Raw genomic sequence first — 17,868 nt, forward strand, 5'->3', positions numbered from 1 at the left:
TGTGCAGCACCATAATGTACATAGTGAATTAGACATGTCATACGCGTCGCGAAGTGTGCTAGCACCCAAAGTTTATATGCGAGACGATTGGGAAGGTTGCAGAAACGTCGCCGTTTTACTAGCATCGGGGGTAAATACGCGTGAGTGGGTAAGTAAATGTCATGCAGCTTCATGGTTCTCGTTATATCGTCAGCCTTTATACTGCCTGCGATTCCTTCGGCACAAAGGATGAATCAGCGCCGTAGTACTGCCATCTACCGTCGATAGCTCAGTTGGTAGAACGGTGGACTGTAGAGGTTCGAAAAGCGGACATCCATAGGTCGCTGGTTCGAATCCGGCTCAACGGAGCAATCTTTTCGTTGTAGTCTTTGTGTTTTAATCAGTGATTTATTGCCACTGTGCAGCACCATAATATACAAACTGATTTAGAACATGTCATACGCGACGCAAAATGCGCTGGCACCCAAAGTTTATATGCGAGACGATTGGGAAGGTTGCAGAAACGTCGCCAATTTACTTGTATCGGGGGTCAATACGCGTGAGTGGGTAACAAAATGTCATGCAGCTTCATAGTTCTCGTTATTTCGTCAGCCTCTATACTGCCTGCGATTCCTTCGGCATAAAGGATGAATCAGCTAAGGTCCCTAGATGAAACAAGGTAGCGTCACTCATTGTTCTCAATCCGTACTCCTCACTCTCTCGATTACTCCTCTATTTCTCTGCCATCTGCGTCAGTAATTGGGGCATTACTTGCACGTGATCTTGCAAATGGCTGGTGGTGTTATTTATTATCATGCAAAAGGATCAAAACGAGTACGCATGCGCATATGTCTCCAGCCGGATTCTCGCCGTGACCAAAAACAAAATCGTAGCCAGAACATAAACTGAAGAGGAGGAGCGTTTCAGTGTGCGCTAAATCGACCAAGATTGTTTCGCCAACTCATTCAATGCAACATCTGTGTTTTTCAGAAATTCTGCGTTACCGAAAACAACACAAAATGGTTTCGCTCTCTTCAACTTACCTCGTGCTTTCCGAGATGAAGCGCACCATGAAGTGCAACTATGAACCATTTCACGCGAATGCTTTCGTGCAACTCCGTCAACGTATGTCGACGCGGATCTGCGAAGCGAGTTCACTTGTCGGTTTTTATTGAAACGCCAGGCGCGCGTCTAATGCGTATAGTGCATGCCAGTTGGTACAAATACATGTGGGTATGCACGTACACAGAACAGCTGTAGGTTGTAATCAACGCACCTTCAGAAACATTTCACTCTTGACCAGTTACCGCTTCAGCCAAAACGCGCTGCTTCGAGACACCTCACCAGTAGAACTCTCACTTTTCAGGAAGTTCCCAGCACCGCATCGGAATCTCTTGGCATCACGATTGTCCAAATGGGCACATTTAAAAAAAACATCATCGCAGTGCTGCTGGACAAGTGTTCGTACCAGTCTGGTCGTATTTTTTCTTGCGTGTGCACAAGCCGGTTGTAATCAATCGTCACTACGTCACGCCCTGTGGCCACTTACAGGATCCAGCAAGAAGCACGTTGACTGTGTCACAGCACGAACAAAACGGAATCGGAGAAGTGGACTAGTTAGAACCTGACGAAATAACCACGGCCGTGGAACTAAAATGTACTACGCGAGGCGCCATGGCTAGTGGTGTAAAGTATAGAACTGCCCAACGTTGCCGGTTGAGTAACGCACATCCCGCTTGCACTTGTGTTGTGCCGTTTATGTTCATAAAGGTAACTGTTTATTCTACGTCTTATTTCGTTCAATTTTGTTTCATTTACATCTATTCACCGTAGCAACAGAACCCAAACATTCGGTTATGGATGAAAGTTTTAAACCTTCAAGGGGGCGTTTCAGGCAAATAAGCGAGGAGGAAAAGGGAGGGTGTCGCTACCTTGGAAACTTGTTTCATCTAGGGATCTTAGAATCAGCGCCGTAGTACCGCCATCTGCCGTCGATATCTCAGTTGGTAGAGCGGTGGACTGTATAGGTTTTAACTGCGTACATCCATAGCTCGCTGGTTCGAATCCGGCTCGACAGAGCAAGCTTTTTTGTGTTATTCTTTATGTTTTAACTAGTGATTAATTGCCAAATGTGCAGCACAATAATGTATAAAGTGAATTAGAAGTTGTCATACGCGTCACAAAGTGTGCTGGCACCCAAAGTTTATATGCGAGATGATTGGGAATGTTGCAGAAACGTCGCAGTTTTACTAGCATTGGGGGTAAATACGCGTGAGTGGGTAAGTAAATGTCATGCAGCTTCATGGTTCTCGTTATTTTGTCAGCCTCTATACAGCCTGCGATTCCTTCGGTATAAAGGGTGAATCAGCACCGTGGTACCGCCATCTTCCGTCGATAGCTCAGTTGGTAGAGCGGTGGACTGTAGAGGTTACAACTGCGGACATTCATAGGTGTTGGTAGAGCGGTGGACTGTAGAGGTTCCAACTGCAGATATCCATAGGTTGCTGGTTCGAATCCGGCTCAATGGAGCAAGCTTTTTTTATTCTTTATGGTTTAATTATTGATTTATTGCCACATGTGCAGCACCATAACGTACAAAGTGAATAAAACATGTCATACGCGACACAAAGTATGCTAGCACCCAAAGTTTATATGAGAGACCATTGGAAAGGTTGTAGAAACGTCGCCATTTTACTAGCATCGGGGTAAATACGCGTGAGAAGGTAAATTAATGTCATGCAGCTTCATGGTTCTCGTTATTTCGTCAGCCTCAATACTGCCTGCGATTCCTTCGGCATAAAGGATGAATCAGCGCTTTGGTACCGCCATCTTCCGTCGATAGCTCAGTTGTTAGAGCGATGGACTGTAGAGTTTCCAACTGCGGACATCCATATGTCGCTGGTTCGAATCCGGCTCGACGGAGCAAGCTTTTTTATTCTTTATGTTTTATTAGTGATTTATTGCCACATGTGCAGCACCATAACGTACAAAGTGAATAAAACATGTCATACGCTCAACAAAATGTGCTGGCACCCAAAGTTTATATGCGAGATGATTGGGAAGGTTGCAGAAACGTCGCCATTTTACTAGCATCGGGGGTAAATACGCGTGAGTGGGTAATTAAATGTCATGCAGCTTCATGGTTCTCGTTATTTTGTCAGCCTCAATACTGCCTGCGATTCCTTCGACATAAAGGATGAATCAGCGCCGCGGTACCGATTTCTTCCGTCGATAGCTCAGTTGGTTGAGCGGTGGAATGTAGAGGTTCCAACTGCGGACATCGATTGGTCGCTAGTTCGAATCCGGCTCGACAGAGCAAGCTTTTATCATTCTTTATATTTTAATTAGTGATTTATTGCCACATGTGCAGCACCATAATGTACCAAGTGAATTAGAACATGTCATACGCGTCGCGAAGTGTGCTGGCACCCAAAGTTATATGCGAGACGTTTGGGAAGGTTGCAGAAACGTCGCAGTTTTACTAGCATCGGGTGTAAATACGCGTGATTGGGTAAGTAAATGTCATGCAGCTTCATGGTTCTCGTTATTTCGTCAGCTTCTATACAGCCTGCGATTCCTTCGGTATAAAGGATGAATCAGCACCGTGGTACCGCCATCTTCCGTCGATAGCTCAGTTGGTAGAGCGGTGGACTGTAGAGGTTACAACTGCGGACTTCCATAGGTGTTGGTAGAGCGGTGGACTGTAGAGGTTACAACTGCGGACATCCATAGGTCGCTGGTTCGAATCCGGCTCGACGGAGCAAGCTTTTTTTGTTTTTTTCTTCATGTTTTAATTAGTGATTTATTGCCACATGTGCAGCACCATAACGTACAAAGTGAATAAAACATGTCATACGCGGCACAAATTGTGCTGGCACCCAGAGTTTATATGCTAGACGATTGGGAAGGTTGTAGAAACGTCGCCATTTTACTAGCATCGGGGTAAATACGCGTGAGAAGGTAAATTAACGTCATGCAGCTTCATGGTTCTCGTTATTTCGTCAGCCTCAATACTGCCTGCGATCCCTTCGGCATAAAGGATGAATAAGCGCCTTGGTACCGCCATCTTCCGTCGATAGCCTCGTTGGAAGAGCGGTGGACTGTGGAGGTTCCAACTGCGGACATCCATTGATCGCTGGTTCGAATACGGCTCGACGGAGCAAGCTTTTTTTATTCTTTATGTTTTCATTAGTGATTTATTGCCACATGTGCAGCACCATAATGTACATAGTGAATTAGACCATGTCATACGCGTCGCGAAGTGTGCTGGCACCCAAAGTTTATATGCGAGACGATTGGGAAGGTTGCAGAAATGTCGCCGTTTTACTAGCATCGGGGATAAATATGCGTGAGTGGGTAAGTAAATGTCATGCAGCTTCATGATTCTCGTTATATCGTCAGCGTTTATACTGCCTGCGATTTCTTCGGCATAAAGGATGATTCAGCTAAGGTTCCTAGATGAAACAAGGTAGCGTCACTCATTGTTTTCGAGCCGTCCTCCTCACTCTCTCGGTTACTCCTTTTTTTCTCTTCCATCCGCGTCAGTAATTGGTGCATTACTTGCACGTGATCTTGCAAATGGCTGGTGGTGTTATTTATTATCATGCAAAATGTTCAAAAGGAGTGCGCATGCGCATATGTCTCCAGCCGGATTCTCGCCGTGACCAAAGACCAAATCGTAGCCAGAACATAAACTGATGAGGAGGAGCATATCGGTGTGCGCTAAATCGACCAAGATTGTTTCGTTATGCTCATTCAATGCAACATCTGCGTTTTTCAGCAATTCTGCGTTACCGAAAACAACAGAAAATTGTTTCGCTCTCTTCAACTTACCTCGTGCTTTCCGAGATGAAACGCACCATGAAGTGCAACTATGAACCATTTCACGCGAATGCTTTCGTGCAACTCCGTCAACGTATGTCGACGCGGATCTGCGAAGCGAGTTCACTTGTCGGTTTTTATTGAAACGCCAGGCGCGCGTCTAATGCGTATAGTGCATGCCAGTTGGTACAAATACATGTGGGTATGCACGTACACAGAACAGCTGTAGGTTGTAATCAACGCACCTTCAGAAACATTTCACTCTTGACCAGTTCCCGCTTGAGCCGAAACGCGCTGCTTCGAGACACCTCCCCAGTAGAACTCTCACTTTTCAGGAAGTTCCCAGCACCGCATCAGAATCACTTGGCATCACGATTGTCCAAATGGGCACATTTAAAAAAAACGTCATCGCAGTGCTGCTGGACGAGTGTTCGTACCAGTCTGGTCGTATTTTTTCTTGCGTGTGCACAAGCCGGTTGTAATCAATCGTCACAACGTCACGCCCTGTGGCCACTTACAGGATCCACCAAGACGCACGTTGACTGTGTCACAGCACGAACGAAACACAATCGGAGAAGTGTACTAGTTAGAACTGGACGAAATACCGCGGCCGTGGAACTAAAATGTACTACGCGAGACGCCATGGCTCGTGGTGTAAAGTATAGAACTGCCCAACGTTGCCGGTTGAGTAACGCACATCCCGCTTGCTCTTGTGTTGTGCCGTTTATGTTCATAAAGTTAACTGTTTATTCTACGTCTTATTTCGTTCCATTTTGTTTCATTTACATCTATTCACCGTAGCAACAGAACCCAAACATTCGGTTTTGGATGAAAGTTTTAAACCTTCTATGGCCGTTTCAGGCAAAGAAGCGAGGAGGAAAAGGGAGGGTGTCACTACCTTGGAAACTTGTTTCATCTAGGGATCTTAGAATCAGCGCCGTAGTACCGCCATCTGCCGTCGATATCTCAGTTGGTAGAGCGGTGGACTGTATAGGTTTTAACTGCGTACATCCATAGCTCGCTGGTTCGAATCCGGCTCGACAGAGCAAGCGTTTTTGTGTTATCCTTAATGTTTTAATTAGTGATTCATTGCCACAAGTGCAGCATCATAATGTATGAAGTGAATTAGAACTTGTCATACGCGTAACAAAGTGTGCTGGCACCCAAAATTCATATGCGAGATGATTGGGAATGTTGCAGAAACGTCGCAGTTTTACTAGCGTCGGGGTAAATACGCGTGAGTGGGTAAGTAAATGTCATGCAGCTTCATGGTTCTCGTTATTTTGTCAGCCTCTATACAGCCTGCGATTCCTTCGGTATAAAGGATGTATCAGCACCGTGGTACCGCCATCTTCCGTCGATAGCTCAGTTGGTAGAGCGGTGGACTGTAGAGGTTACAACTGCGGACATCCATAGGTGTTGGTAGAGCGGTGGACTGTAGAGGTTACAACTGCGGACATCCATCGCTCGCTGGTTCGAATCCGGCTCGACAGGGCAAGCGTTTTTGTGTTATCCTTAATGTTTTAATTAGTGATTCATTGCCACAAGTGCAGCATCATAATGTATGAAGTGAATTAGACATGTCATACGCGTCGCGAAGTGTGCTAGCACCCAAAGTTTATATGCGAGACGATTGGGAAGGTTGTAGAAACGTCGCCATTTTACTAGCATCGGGGTAAATACGCGTGAGAAGGTAAATAATGTCATGCAGCTTCATGGTTCTCGTTATTTCGTAAGCCTCAATACTGCCTGCGATCCCTTCGGCATAAAGGATGAATCAGCGCCTTGGTACCGCCATCTTCCGTCGATAGCTCAGTTGGTAGAGCGGTGGACTGTAGAGGTTCCAACTGCGGACATCCATAGGTCGCTGGTTTGAATCCGGCTCGACGGAGCAAGCTTTTTTATTCTTTATGTTTTAATTACTGATTTATTGCCACATGTGCAGCGCCATAACGTACAAAGTGAATAAAACCTGTAATACGCGACACAAAGTGTGCTGGCACCCAAAGTTTATTTGAGAGGCGATTGGAAAGGTTGTAGAAACGTCGCCATTTTACTAGCATCGGGGGTAAATACGCGTAAGAAGGTAAATAAATGTCATCCACCTTCATGGTTCTCGTTATTTCGTCAGCCGCAATACTGCCTGCGATCCCTTCGGCATAAAGGATGAATCAGCGCCTTGGTACCGCCATCTTCCGTCGATAGCCAAGTTGGTACAGCGGTGGACTGCAGATGTTCCAACTGCGGGCATCCATAGGTCGCTGGTTCGAATACATCTCGACGGAGCAAGCTTTTTTTATTCTTTGTTTTAATTAGTGATTTATTGCCACATGTGCAGCACCATAATGTACATAGTGAATTAGACATGTCATACGCGTCGCGAAGTGTGCTAGCACCCAAAGTTTATATGCGAGACGATTGGGAAGGTTGCAGAAACGTCGCCGTTTTACTAGCATCGGGGGTAAATACGCGTGAGTGGGTAAATAAATGTCATGCAGCTTCATGGTTCTCGTTATATCGTCAGCCTTTATACTGCCTGCGATTCCTTCGGCACAAAGGATGAATCAGCGCCGTAGTACTGCCATCTACCGTCGATAGCTCAGTTGGTAGAACGGTGGACTGTAGAGGTTCGAAAAGCGGACATCCATAGGTCGCTGGTTCGAATCCGGCTCAACGGAGCAATCTTTTCGTTGTAGTCTTTGTGTTTTAATCAGTGATTTATTGCCACTGTGCAGCACCATAATATACAAACTGATTTAGAACATGTCATACGCGACGCAAAATGCGCTGGCACCCAAAGTTTATATGCGGGACGATTGGGAAGGTTGCAGAAACGTCGCCAATTTACTTGTATCGGGGGTCAATACGCGTGAGTGGGTAACAAAATGTCATGCAGCTTCATAGTTCTCGTTATTTCGTCAGCCTCTATACTGCCTGCGATTCCTTCGGCATAAAGGATGAATCAGCTAAGGTCCCTAGATGAAACAAGGTAGCGTCACTCATTGTTCTCAAGCCGTCCTCCTCACTTTCTCGATTACTCCTCTATTTCTCTGCCATCCGCGTCAGTAATTGGTGCATTACTTGCACGTGATCTTGCAAATGGCTGGTGGTGTTATTTATTATCATGCAAAAGGTTCAAAACGAGTACGCATGCGCATATGTCTCCAGCCTGATTCTCGCCGTGACCAAAAACAATATCGTAGCCAGAACATAAACTGAAGAGGAGGAGCGTTTCGGTGTGCGCTAAATCGACCAAGATTGTTTCGCCATGCTCATTCAATGCAACATCTGTGTTTTTCAGCAATTCTGCGTTACCGAAAAAAACAGAAAATGGTTTCGCTCTTTTCAACTTACCTCGTGCTTTCCGAGATGAAGCGCACCATGAAGTGCAACTATGAACCATTTCAAGCGAATGCTTTCGTGCAACTCCGTCAACGTATGTCGACGTGGATCTGCGAAGCGAGTTCACTTGTCGGTTTTTATTGAAACGCCAGGCGCGCGTCTAATGCGTATAGTGCATGCCAGTTGGTACAAATACATGTGGGTATGCACGTATACAGAACAGCTGTAGGTTGTAATCAACGCACCTTCAGAAACATTTCACTCTTGACCAGTTACCGCTTGAGCCGAAACGCGCTGCTTCGAGACACCTCACCAGTAGAACTCTCACTTTTCAGGAAGTTCCCAGCACCGCATCGGAATCTCTTGGCATCACGATTGTCCAAATGGGCACATTTAAAAAAAACGTCATAGCAGTGCTGCTGGACGAGTGTTCGTACCAGTCTGGTCGTATTTTTTCTTGCGTGTGCACAAGCCGGTTGTAATCAATCGTCACAACGTCACGCCCTGTGGCCACTTACAGGATCCAGCAAGACGCACGTTGACTGTTTCACAGCACGAACCAAACACAATCGGAGAAGTGTACTAGTTAGAACTGGACGAAATACCGCGGCCGTGGAACTAAAATGTACTACGCGAGACGCCATGGCTAGTGGTGTAAAGTATAGAACTGCCCAACGTTGCCGGTTGAGTAACGCACATCCCGCTTGCTCTTGTGTTGTGCCGTTTATGTTCATAAAGGTAACTGTTTATTCTACGTCTTATTTTGTTCCATATCGTTTCATTTACATCTATTCACCTTAGCAACAGAACCCAAACATTCGGTTTTGGATGAAAGATTTAAACCTTCTAGGGGGATTTTCAGGCAAATAAGCGAGGAGGAAAAGGGAGGGTGTCGCTACCTTGGAAACTTGTTTCATCTAGGGATCTTAGAATCAGCGCCGTAGTACCGCCATCTGCCGTCGATATCTTAGTTGGTAGAGCGGTGGACTGTATAGGTTTTAACTGCGTACATCCGTAGCTCGCTGGTTCGAATCCGGCTCGACGGAGTAAGCTTTTTTGTGTTATTCTTTATGTTTTAATTAGTTATTAATCGCTACATGGGCAGCACCATAATGTATAAAGTGAATTAGAACATGTTATACGCGTCACAAAGTGTGCTGGCACCCAAAGTTTATATGCGAGACGATTGGGAAGGTTGCAGAAACGTCGCCGTTTTACTAGCATTGGGGGTAAATACGCGTGAGTGGGTAAGTAAATGTCATGCAGCTTCATGGTTCTCGTTATTTCGTCAGCCTCTATACAGCCTGCGATTCCTTCGGTATAAAGGATGAATCAGCACCGTAGTACCGCCGTCTTCCGTCGATAGCTCAGTTGGTAGAGCGGTGGACTGTAGAGGTTACAACTGCGGACATCCATATGTCGCTGGTTCGAATCCGGCTCGACGGAGAAAGCTTTTTGTTGTATTGTTTATGTTTTAATTAGTGATTTATTGCCACAAGTGCAGCACCATAATGTATGAAGTGAATTAGAACATGTCATACGCGTCACAAAGTGTGCTGCCACCCAAAGTTTATATGCGAGATGATTGAGAAGGTTGCAGAAACGTCGCCATTTTACTAGCATCGGGGGTAAATACGCGTGAGTGGGTACATAAATGGAATGCAGCTTCATGGTTCTCGTTATTTTGTCAGCCTTAATACTGCCTGCGATTCCTTCGACATAAAGGATGAATCAGCGCCGTGGTACCGATTTCTTCCGTCGATAGCTCAGTTGGTAGAGCAGTGGAGTGTAGAGGTTCCAACTGCGGACATCCATATGTCGCTGGTTCGAATCCGGCTCGACGGAGCAAGCTTTTTTCATTCTTTATGTTTTAATTAGTGATTTATTGCCACTTGTGCAGCACCATAACGCGTAAAGTGAATTAGAACATATCATACGCATCACAAAGTGTGCTGGCACCTAAAGTTTATATGCGAGACGATCGGGAAGGTTGTAAAAACGTCGTCATTTTACTAGCATCGAGGGTAAATACGCGTGAGAAGGTAATAAATGTCATGCAGCTTCATGGTTCTCGTTATTTCGTCAGCCTCAATACTGCCTGCGATCCCTTCGGCATAAAGGATGAATCAGCGCCTTGGTACCGCCATCTTCCGTCGATAGCTCAGTTGGTAGAGCGGTGGACCGTAGCGGTTCCAACTGCGGACATCCATAGGTCGCTGGTTCAAATCCGCCTCGACGGAGCAAGCTTTTTTTTATTCTTTATGTTTTAATTAGTGATTTATTGCCACATGTGCAGCACCATAACGTACAAAGTGAATAAAACATGTCATACGTGACACAAAGTGTGCTGGCACCCAAAGTTTATATGCGAGACGATTTGGATGGTTGCAGAAACGTCGCCGTTTTACTAGCATCGGGGGTAAATACGCGTGAGTGGGTAAGTAAATGTCATGCAGCTTCATGATTCTCGTTATATCGTCAGCCTTTATACTGCCTGCGATTCCTTCGGCATAAAGGATTAATCAGCTAAGGTCCCTAGATGAAACAAGGTAGCGTCACTCATTGTTCTCGAGCCGTCCTCCTCACTCTCTCGATTACTCCTCTTTTGCTCTGCCATCCGCGTCAGTAATTGGTGCATTACTTGCACGTGATCTTGCAAATAGCTAGTGGTGTTCTTTATTATCATACAAAAGGTTCACAACGAGTACGCATGCGCATATGTCTCCAGCTGGATTCTCGCCGTGACCAAAGACAAAATCGTAGCCAGAACATAAACTGAAGAGGAGGAGCATTTCAGTGTGCGCTAAATCGACCAAGATTGTTTCGCCATGCTCATTCAATGCAACATCTGCATATTTCAGCAATTCTGCGTTCCCGTAAACAACAGAAAATGATTTCGCTCTCTTCAACTTACCTCGTGCTTTCCGAGATGAAGCGCACCATGAAGTGCAACTATGAACCATTTCACGCGAATGCTTTCGTGCAACTCCGTCAACGTATGTCGACGCGGATCTGCGAAGCGAGTTCACTTGTCGGTTTTTATTGAAACGCCAGGCGCGCGTCTAATGGGTGTCTAGTGCATGCCAGTTGGTACAAATACATGTGGGTATGCACGTGTACAGAACAGCTGTAGGTTGTAATCAACGCACCTTCACAAACATTTCACTCTTGACCAGTTCCCGCTTGAGCCGAAACGCGCTGCTTCGAGACACCTCACCAGTAGAACTCTCACTTTTCAGGACGTTCCCTGCACCGCATCAGAATCACTTGGCATCACAATTGTCCAAATGGGCACATTTAAAAAAAACGTCATCGCAGTGCTGCTGGACGAGTGTTCGTACCAGTCTGGTGGTATTTTTTCTTGCGTGTGCGCAAGCCGGTTGTAATCAATCGTCACAACGTCACGCCCTGTGGCCACTTACAGGAACCAGCAAGAAGCACGTTGACTGTGTCACAGCACGAAAAAAACACAATCGGAGAAGTGGACTAGTTAGAACTGGACGAAATACCGCGGCCGTGGAACTAAAATGTACTACGCGAGACGCCTTGGCTAGTGGTGTAAAGTATAGAACTGCCCAGCGTTGCCGGTTGAGTAACGCACATCCCGCTTGCTTTTGTGTTGTGCCGTTTATGTTCATAAAGGTAACTGTTTATTCTACGTCTTATTTCGTTCCATTTTGTTTCATTTACATCTATTCACCGTAGCAACAGAACCCAAACATTCGGTTTTGGATGAAAGTTTTAAACCTCCTAGGGGGCGTTTCAGGCAAATAAGCGAGGAGGAAAAGGGAGGGTGTCGCTACCTTGGAAACTTGTTTCATCTAGGGACCTTAGAATCAGCGCCATAGTACTGCCATCTGCCGTCGATGTCTCAGTTGGTAGAGCGGTGGACTGTATAGATTTTAAGTGCGTACATCCGTAGCTCGCTGGTTCGAATCCGGCTCGACGGAGCAAGCTTTTTTCATTCTTTATGTTTTAATTAGTGATTTATTGCCACTTGTGCAGCACCATAACGCGTAAAGTGAATTAGAACATATTGCCACGAGGAATTGTTAAGGCGCAGTACAACGCAGACGTTGTTAAAAGAGGAACGCTGACGGCATCGCTACGACTCATGAAGCCCGCCGGAAGGCACGAGCCGGCCCAGCCTGTGCACGAGCTGCTACCGAGCAGCGGAAAAGAAGAGAAGAAGAGGACGACGAGCGTTCGCTGCTTTCTCCCAGCTACTGTGTAGTTCTTTTGGCTTTGGGCACAAGTTCGCCCTTATTAAACCTTGTAAATAGGACGTCCCGGTTGTGAGGTTGTTATATCCGTTACATTTTCTGGTGGAGGTGCGGGGTACATGATTCCGAGCCCCACGCAAGAGCGAAGTCCAAGCACTGACCAGCCGCAACCAGTGGAGCTTACACCGGTGCACCAACGAGTCAGCCGCCGTATCCGAGGAGAGTTGCCAGAATTTGGGCCACTCCCTTCTGTATCAAGGGCATCGGTGACGGAGACAAGCGCCGCCACCACCATGACGAGCCAAGTTACGCCGGCACAACTCATCGTAAGCCAACCGGTCATCCCAAAGGTGTTTCATGGTGACCCATACGAGGACGCCGAAGACTGGTTAGAGCATTTCGAGAGAGTGGGAAATCTAAATCAGTGGAACGAGGAAGGCAAGCTGCGTAACGTCTACATTGCGTTGGAAGACTCTGCACGAGTGTGGTACGAAAACCACGAGGCATCTCTGACGTCGTGGCAAGAGTTTCGGCGGCAGCTACTGAGTACGTTCGCCAACAGTGATCGCCGGGAAAAGGCGGAAGCAGCTCTCCGCACACGGATTCAACGAACGAACGAAACTGTCGCGATGTACATCGAAGACATGTCCCGCCTTTTCAAGCGAGCTGATCCTGGCATGACGGAAGACAAGAAAGTGCGCCACCTCATGCACGGGGTAAAGCAAGAATTGTTCGCGGGACTCATCCGCAATCCGCCCCGTACTGTTGCTGAGTTTCGGTCGGAAGCAACAACCATCGAAACGACGCTTCAGCAGAGAGCCCGACAGTACAACCGCGACGTAGCCGGTGCATCCGCAGGAGTCTACTCAGCAGGCGTCGTGGATAATCTTGACACATTGCGCGAGCTCGTCCGGTCTGTTGTCAGGGAAGAATTAAGGAAACTGCAGTCACCTGATGTCACCCCCGAGCTGTCTCTTGCTGAAGTTGTCCGAGACGAAATTCGACAGGCCATGCGGGAGCCGCGGAGTGATGTGCCGGCGACACGACGGGCGGTAACGTACTCCGAGGTGCTCAGGCGACCTACTCTGCACTGTTCGCCGATCGAGACACCAAGTACTTATGTGCAGACAATGCGCAGCCCGCCTGAAATCGTAGAGGCAACACGCACTCCACCTCGTGCGAGAGAGATGATGCCACGGAAGAGCGATGTGTGGCGAGATGCCACACGTAGGCCCTTGTGTTTCCACTGTGGAGAGGCTGGCCACCTGTACCGATTCTGCCGATATCGTCAAGCTGGTCTTAGGGGATTCGCCATCAATGCACCGTGTCCGCGAAACGGCGAAAGACCTTCCGAGATTGAAGAATACCTATGCTCACGTCGGGAATTTGACCCGCCTCGTCGTCATCAACCACGCTCACCATCCCCTATGCGCTACCGCTCGTCTAGCCCACGTCCCTTCCCAAGCACGTCTAGGCAGCGTTCGCCTAGCCCAAATCCGGGAAACTGAAGAGGGCGACCTGTGGAGGCGAGGCCGCTGGCGACTTGGGATGTGAAGATCCTCCACTGCGGTACGAGCCTGATAACGACGACTGTTTCCAGGTAAAGGAGTGCAGTACAGAGAAAATTACTTCAGACTTGCCGTTGGTGATTGACGGACTAGAGCTCAATGCTTTGATCGATACTGGTGCGGATTATTCTGTGATAAGTTACGAATTAGCGAAGCGACTCAAGAAAGTTCTGACCGAATGGGGTGGACCTCAAGTACGTACTGCAGGTGGTCACCTCATAACCCCTTCCGGCCGATGTACCGCAAGGGTCATGATACGGGGCTTCACTTACGTCGGTGACTTTGTCGTCCTGCCTGTGTGCTCGAGGGAAGTGATACTGGGAATGGATTTCCTACAAGCTAATGGTGCGATTATCAATTTACAGAGGTCGAGCGTGTCCTTTTCGACGGAGCAAGCTTTAAAGGTAGCACGATCAGATGAACGATGTACCACTCCACTGCGCGTCGTCGACGATGATGTGACTGTACCGCCACGGAGCAGTATAATGGTTCTCGTGCATAATGATGCATTCAGCGACTACGAGGGTGTGGCGGAGAGCAACGTGGATGTTTTCTTGAAAAGAGGCGTTTGTGTGGCACGAGGGATTATCCAGCTGCGAAACGGGTGCACAGACATCCTCTTGACGAATTTCGGTAACGAATTCCAGCACATCGCAAAAGGGACGGCAATAGCGTTTCTTCATGAGTTCTGTGAAGTGACAGAAATATGCAGTCTTGAAACGACGTCACCGAATGTGAAACTTCCATCTGATGCCTGCGACACAATATACGTAAATCCTAATCTTTCAGAGATTCAACGTCAACAGCTATACGACCTCGTGCGGGAATTTGGCAGCTGTTTCTCCAACAGTTCAAAGGTACGGCGCACGAGCATTACAAAACACAGGATCATAACGGACGAGACAACCAGGCCGGTATGCCAGCACCCGTATCGTGTTTCCCCTAAGGAAAGGGAAGTCATCAAGAAGCAGGTACGAGAAATGCTTGAAGATGATGTTATCCAGCCTTCTAACAGCCCGTGGTCATCTCCCGTGGTGCTTGTCAAGAAGAAGGATAACACGCTACGGTTTTGTGTCGACTACAGGAAACTGAATGCTGTGACTAAACGGGATGTATATCCCCTTCCACGCATCGACGACACGTTAGATCGACTTCGGTGTGCCAAGTTCTTCTCATCACTAGATCTGAAAAGTGGATACTGGCAGATCGAGGTTGATGAACGTGATCGCGAAAAGACTGCTTTTGTTACCCCGGACGGACTTTACGAATTTAAGGCTCTCCCGTTTGGTCTCTGTTGTGCGCCGGCAACGTTCCAACGCATGATGGACACTGTGCTTTCCGGATTGAAGTGGCAGTGTTGCCTAGTGTACCTAGACGACGTGGTCATCTTCGCGGCTACATTTGAGGAGCACATCAAGCGCCTTCGGTCAGTGTTAGAGGCAATCCGTTCGGCAGATTTGACAATCAAGCCAGAGAAGTGCCGATTAGCTTTCGAAGAGCTTCGTTTTCTTGGGCATGTCGTCAGCGCCCAAGGTGTTCGCCCTGATCCTGATAAGACGGCCGCCGTCGCAAGGTTTCCGGTGCCAACAGACAAAAAGTCAGTACGGAGATTTCTAGGTCTATGTGCGTACTATAGACGATTTGTGAGAAATTTTTCAAAGATCGCAGAACCCTTAACGAGACTTACGAGAGAAGATGTGCCTTTCCAGTGGCAAAACGAGCAACAAAGCGCCTTCAACGAATTGAGAAAGAGGTTAGAAAACCCCCCGATTCTTTCTCACTTTGATGAAACAGCCGACACGGAAATACACACAGATGCCAGTAACATCGGCCTTGGATGCGTTCTAATACAGTGGCAGAAAGGTGAAGAAAAAGTGATAGCTTATGCCAGTCGGACTCTAACAAAAGCAGAGACAAACTATTCGGCCACGGAAAAAGAATGCCTTGCCGTCGTCTGGGCCATCAGTAAATTTCGGCCGTACCTATATGGTAGACCATTCAAGGCAGTCAGCGATCACCATGCGCTTTGCTGGCTGGCGAACATAAAGGAACCATCTGGACGACTAGCAAGGTGGAGCCTCAGACTGCAAGAATACGATATAACCGTCGTATACCGATCTGGCAAAAAACATACCGATGCCGACTGTTTGTCACGGGCTCCTACAGACACACCACTATCAGAAGAAGACGACTTTCCGTTCGTAGGAATTGTCGAGACCACTCAAATAGCCGAACTCCAACGTACAGACAAAGAATTACTCCCGCTTATCGAACACCTGCAAGGAATTGACGTACAAGTACCCCGTATATTTTCTCGAAGCCTCGCATTGTTCTGCCTCCGAGGAAACGTTCTCTACAAGAGAAACTTCAAGCCCAACCGCGAAAAGTTCCTGCTTGTCGTTCCAGCAACTATGCGACAAGAAATACTTCGAGCGTGTCACGATGAGCCCACATCTGGACATTTGGGTGTGACGCGAACGCTTGCAAGGATCAGTCTCCATTATTATTGGCCCAAGCTACTAGCTTCAGTGCAACACTACGTCAAAACATGCCGCGAGTGCCAAAGACGAAAAACACCACGTTCTAAACCAGCGGGCCTTCTACAACCTATAGATCCACCGAAAGCGCCTTTCCGCCAAGTTGGAATGGACCTCCTTGGACCCTTCCCGACATCTTTACTCGGCAAGAAATGGATCGTTGTGGCCACTGATTATTTAACTAGATACGCCGAAACAGACTCTTTGGAACGAGGAACGGCAGCAGAAGTGGCCCAATTCTTCGTACACAAAATAGTCCTGCGACATGGCGCTCCAACGGTTGTAATCACCGATCGCGGAACGGCTTTCACGGCGCAACTTTTGAAGTGCCTGCTCAACATGACTCACACTGTTCATAGGAAAACCACTGCATATCATCCTCAATGCAATGGCCTGACCGAACGCCTTAACAGAACTTTAGCGGACATGATATCCATGTATGTGGATGTCGAGCACAAAAAGTGGGACGAAATTTTACCATACGTCACTTTCGCCTACAATACGGCTGTGCAAGAGACCACCAAAATCACCCCATTTGAACTAGTTTACGGTCGTGCTGTTACCACAACACTGGATGCTATGTTACCAATAGACCAAGATGACTACCCCCCCGATCTTGACGACTTTCTACAAAGAGCGGAAGAAGCCCGCCAGTTAGCAAGATACCGAATACGCCACCAACACCGCATCGATGCCGACCGCTACAACCGAGGAAGACTTGACACGCGATATGACGTTGGCGACAAAGTGTGGATATGGACTCCAGTACGACGACGAGGCCTCTCCGAAAAACTCATTTCACGGTATTTTGGCCCCTACGAGATCGTACAGCGACACAATGACCTCGTCTACGAAGTCAAGCCTGCAGGCCACCTGCATTCGAGGCGACGCAATCCCACGGAGCGTGTACACATTGTACGGATGAAACCGTACTACGACCGATTCCAAACCTAGCCACCCCAATACCTTGACGTACTGCAACCTCATTTTTACAAACTTGCACACACAAAAAAAAAAAAACAGCCTCATCGCAAGCATCGGGGCGATGCCGCTTGAGAGGGGGGATAATGCCACGAGGAATTGTTAAGGCGCAGTACAACGCAGACGTTGTTAAAAGAGGAACGCTGACGGCATCGCTACGACTCATGAAGCCCGCCGGAAGGCACGAGCCGGCCCAGCCTGTGCACGAGCTGCTACCGAGCAGCGGAAAAGAAGAGAAGAAGAGGACGACGAGCGTTCGCTGCTTTCTCCCAGCTACTGTGTAGTTCTTTTGGCTTTGGGCACAAGTTCGCCCTTATTAAACCTTGTAAATAGGACGTCCCGGTTGTGAGGTTGTTATATCCGTTACAATATCATACGCATCAAAAAGTGTGCTGGCACCTAAAGTTTATATGCGAG

The 17,868-nt window shown here is 47.5% G+C and overlaps 10 non-coding genes across 10 annotated transcripts; all 10 read left to right on the forward strand.

Annotated features, from left to right (window-relative positions):
- The first annotated feature begins 257 nt into the window (after nucleotides 1–257).
- Nucleotides 258–347, forward strand: TRNAY-GUA (transfer RNA tyrosine (anticodon GUA)). Its single transcript is given in 2 exon segments — nucleotides 258–294; nucleotides 312–347. It is a non-coding gene; the product is annotated as a tRNA-Tyr (tRNA).
- Nucleotides 348–2,367: 2,020 nt separating this feature from the next.
- Nucleotides 2,368–2,507, forward strand: TRNAY-GUA (transfer RNA tyrosine (anticodon GUA)). Its single transcript has 2 exons — nucleotides 2,368–2,404; nucleotides 2,472–2,507. It is a non-coding gene; the product is annotated as a tRNA-Tyr (tRNA).
- Nucleotides 2,508–2,811: 304 nt separating this feature from the next.
- Nucleotides 2,812–2,901, forward strand: TRNAY-GUA (transfer RNA tyrosine (anticodon GUA)). Its single transcript is given in 2 exon segments — nucleotides 2,812–2,848; nucleotides 2,866–2,901. It is a non-coding gene; the product is annotated as a tRNA-Tyr (tRNA).
- A 698-nt stretch (nucleotides 2,902–3,599) lies between these two features.
- TRNAY-GUA (transfer RNA tyrosine (anticodon GUA)) lies at nucleotides 3,600–3,739 on the forward strand. Its single transcript has 2 exons — nucleotides 3,600–3,636; nucleotides 3,704–3,739. It is a non-coding gene; the product is annotated as a tRNA-Tyr (tRNA).
- A 2,415-nt stretch (nucleotides 3,740–6,154) lies between these two features.
- On the forward strand, nucleotides 6,155–6,294 carry TRNAY-GUA (transfer RNA tyrosine (anticodon GUA)). The gene is made up of 2 exons: nucleotides 6,155–6,191; nucleotides 6,259–6,294. It is a non-coding gene; the product is annotated as a tRNA-Tyr (tRNA).
- Nucleotides 6,295–6,601: 307 nt separating this feature from the next.
- On the forward strand, nucleotides 6,602–6,691 carry TRNAY-GUA (transfer RNA tyrosine (anticodon GUA)). Its single transcript is given in 2 exon segments — nucleotides 6,602–6,638; nucleotides 6,656–6,691. It is a non-coding gene; the product is annotated as a tRNA-Tyr (tRNA).
- A 697-nt stretch (nucleotides 6,692–7,388) lies between these two features.
- TRNAY-GUA (transfer RNA tyrosine (anticodon GUA)) lies at nucleotides 7,389–7,478 on the forward strand. Its single transcript is given in 2 exon segments — nucleotides 7,389–7,425; nucleotides 7,443–7,478. It is a non-coding gene; the product is annotated as a tRNA-Tyr (tRNA).
- A 2,020-nt stretch (nucleotides 7,479–9,498) lies between these two features.
- Nucleotides 9,499–9,588, forward strand: TRNAY-GUA (transfer RNA tyrosine (anticodon GUA)). The gene is given in 2 exon segments: nucleotides 9,499–9,535; nucleotides 9,553–9,588. It is a non-coding gene; the product is annotated as a tRNA-Tyr (tRNA).
- A 309-nt stretch (nucleotides 9,589–9,897) lies between these two features.
- Nucleotides 9,898–9,987, forward strand: TRNAY-GUA (transfer RNA tyrosine (anticodon GUA)). The gene is given in 2 exon segments: nucleotides 9,898–9,934; nucleotides 9,952–9,987. It is a non-coding gene; the product is annotated as a tRNA-Tyr (tRNA).
- A 305-nt stretch (nucleotides 9,988–10,292) lies between these two features.
- On the forward strand, nucleotides 10,293–10,382 carry TRNAY-GUA (transfer RNA tyrosine (anticodon GUA)). Its single transcript is given in 2 exon segments — nucleotides 10,293–10,329; nucleotides 10,347–10,382. It is a non-coding gene; the product is annotated as a tRNA-Tyr (tRNA).
- The last annotated feature ends 7,486 nt before the right edge of the window (nucleotides 10,383–17,868 follow it).

The sequence above is a fragment of the Rhipicephalus microplus genome, chromosome 3 (genome assembly GCF_043290135.1).
Source record: "Rhipicephalus microplus isolate Deutch F79 chromosome 3, USDA_Rmic, whole genome shotgun sequence".
NCBI lineage: Eukaryota > Metazoa > Arthropoda > Arachnida > Ixodida > Ixodidae > Rhipicephalus > Rhipicephalus microplus.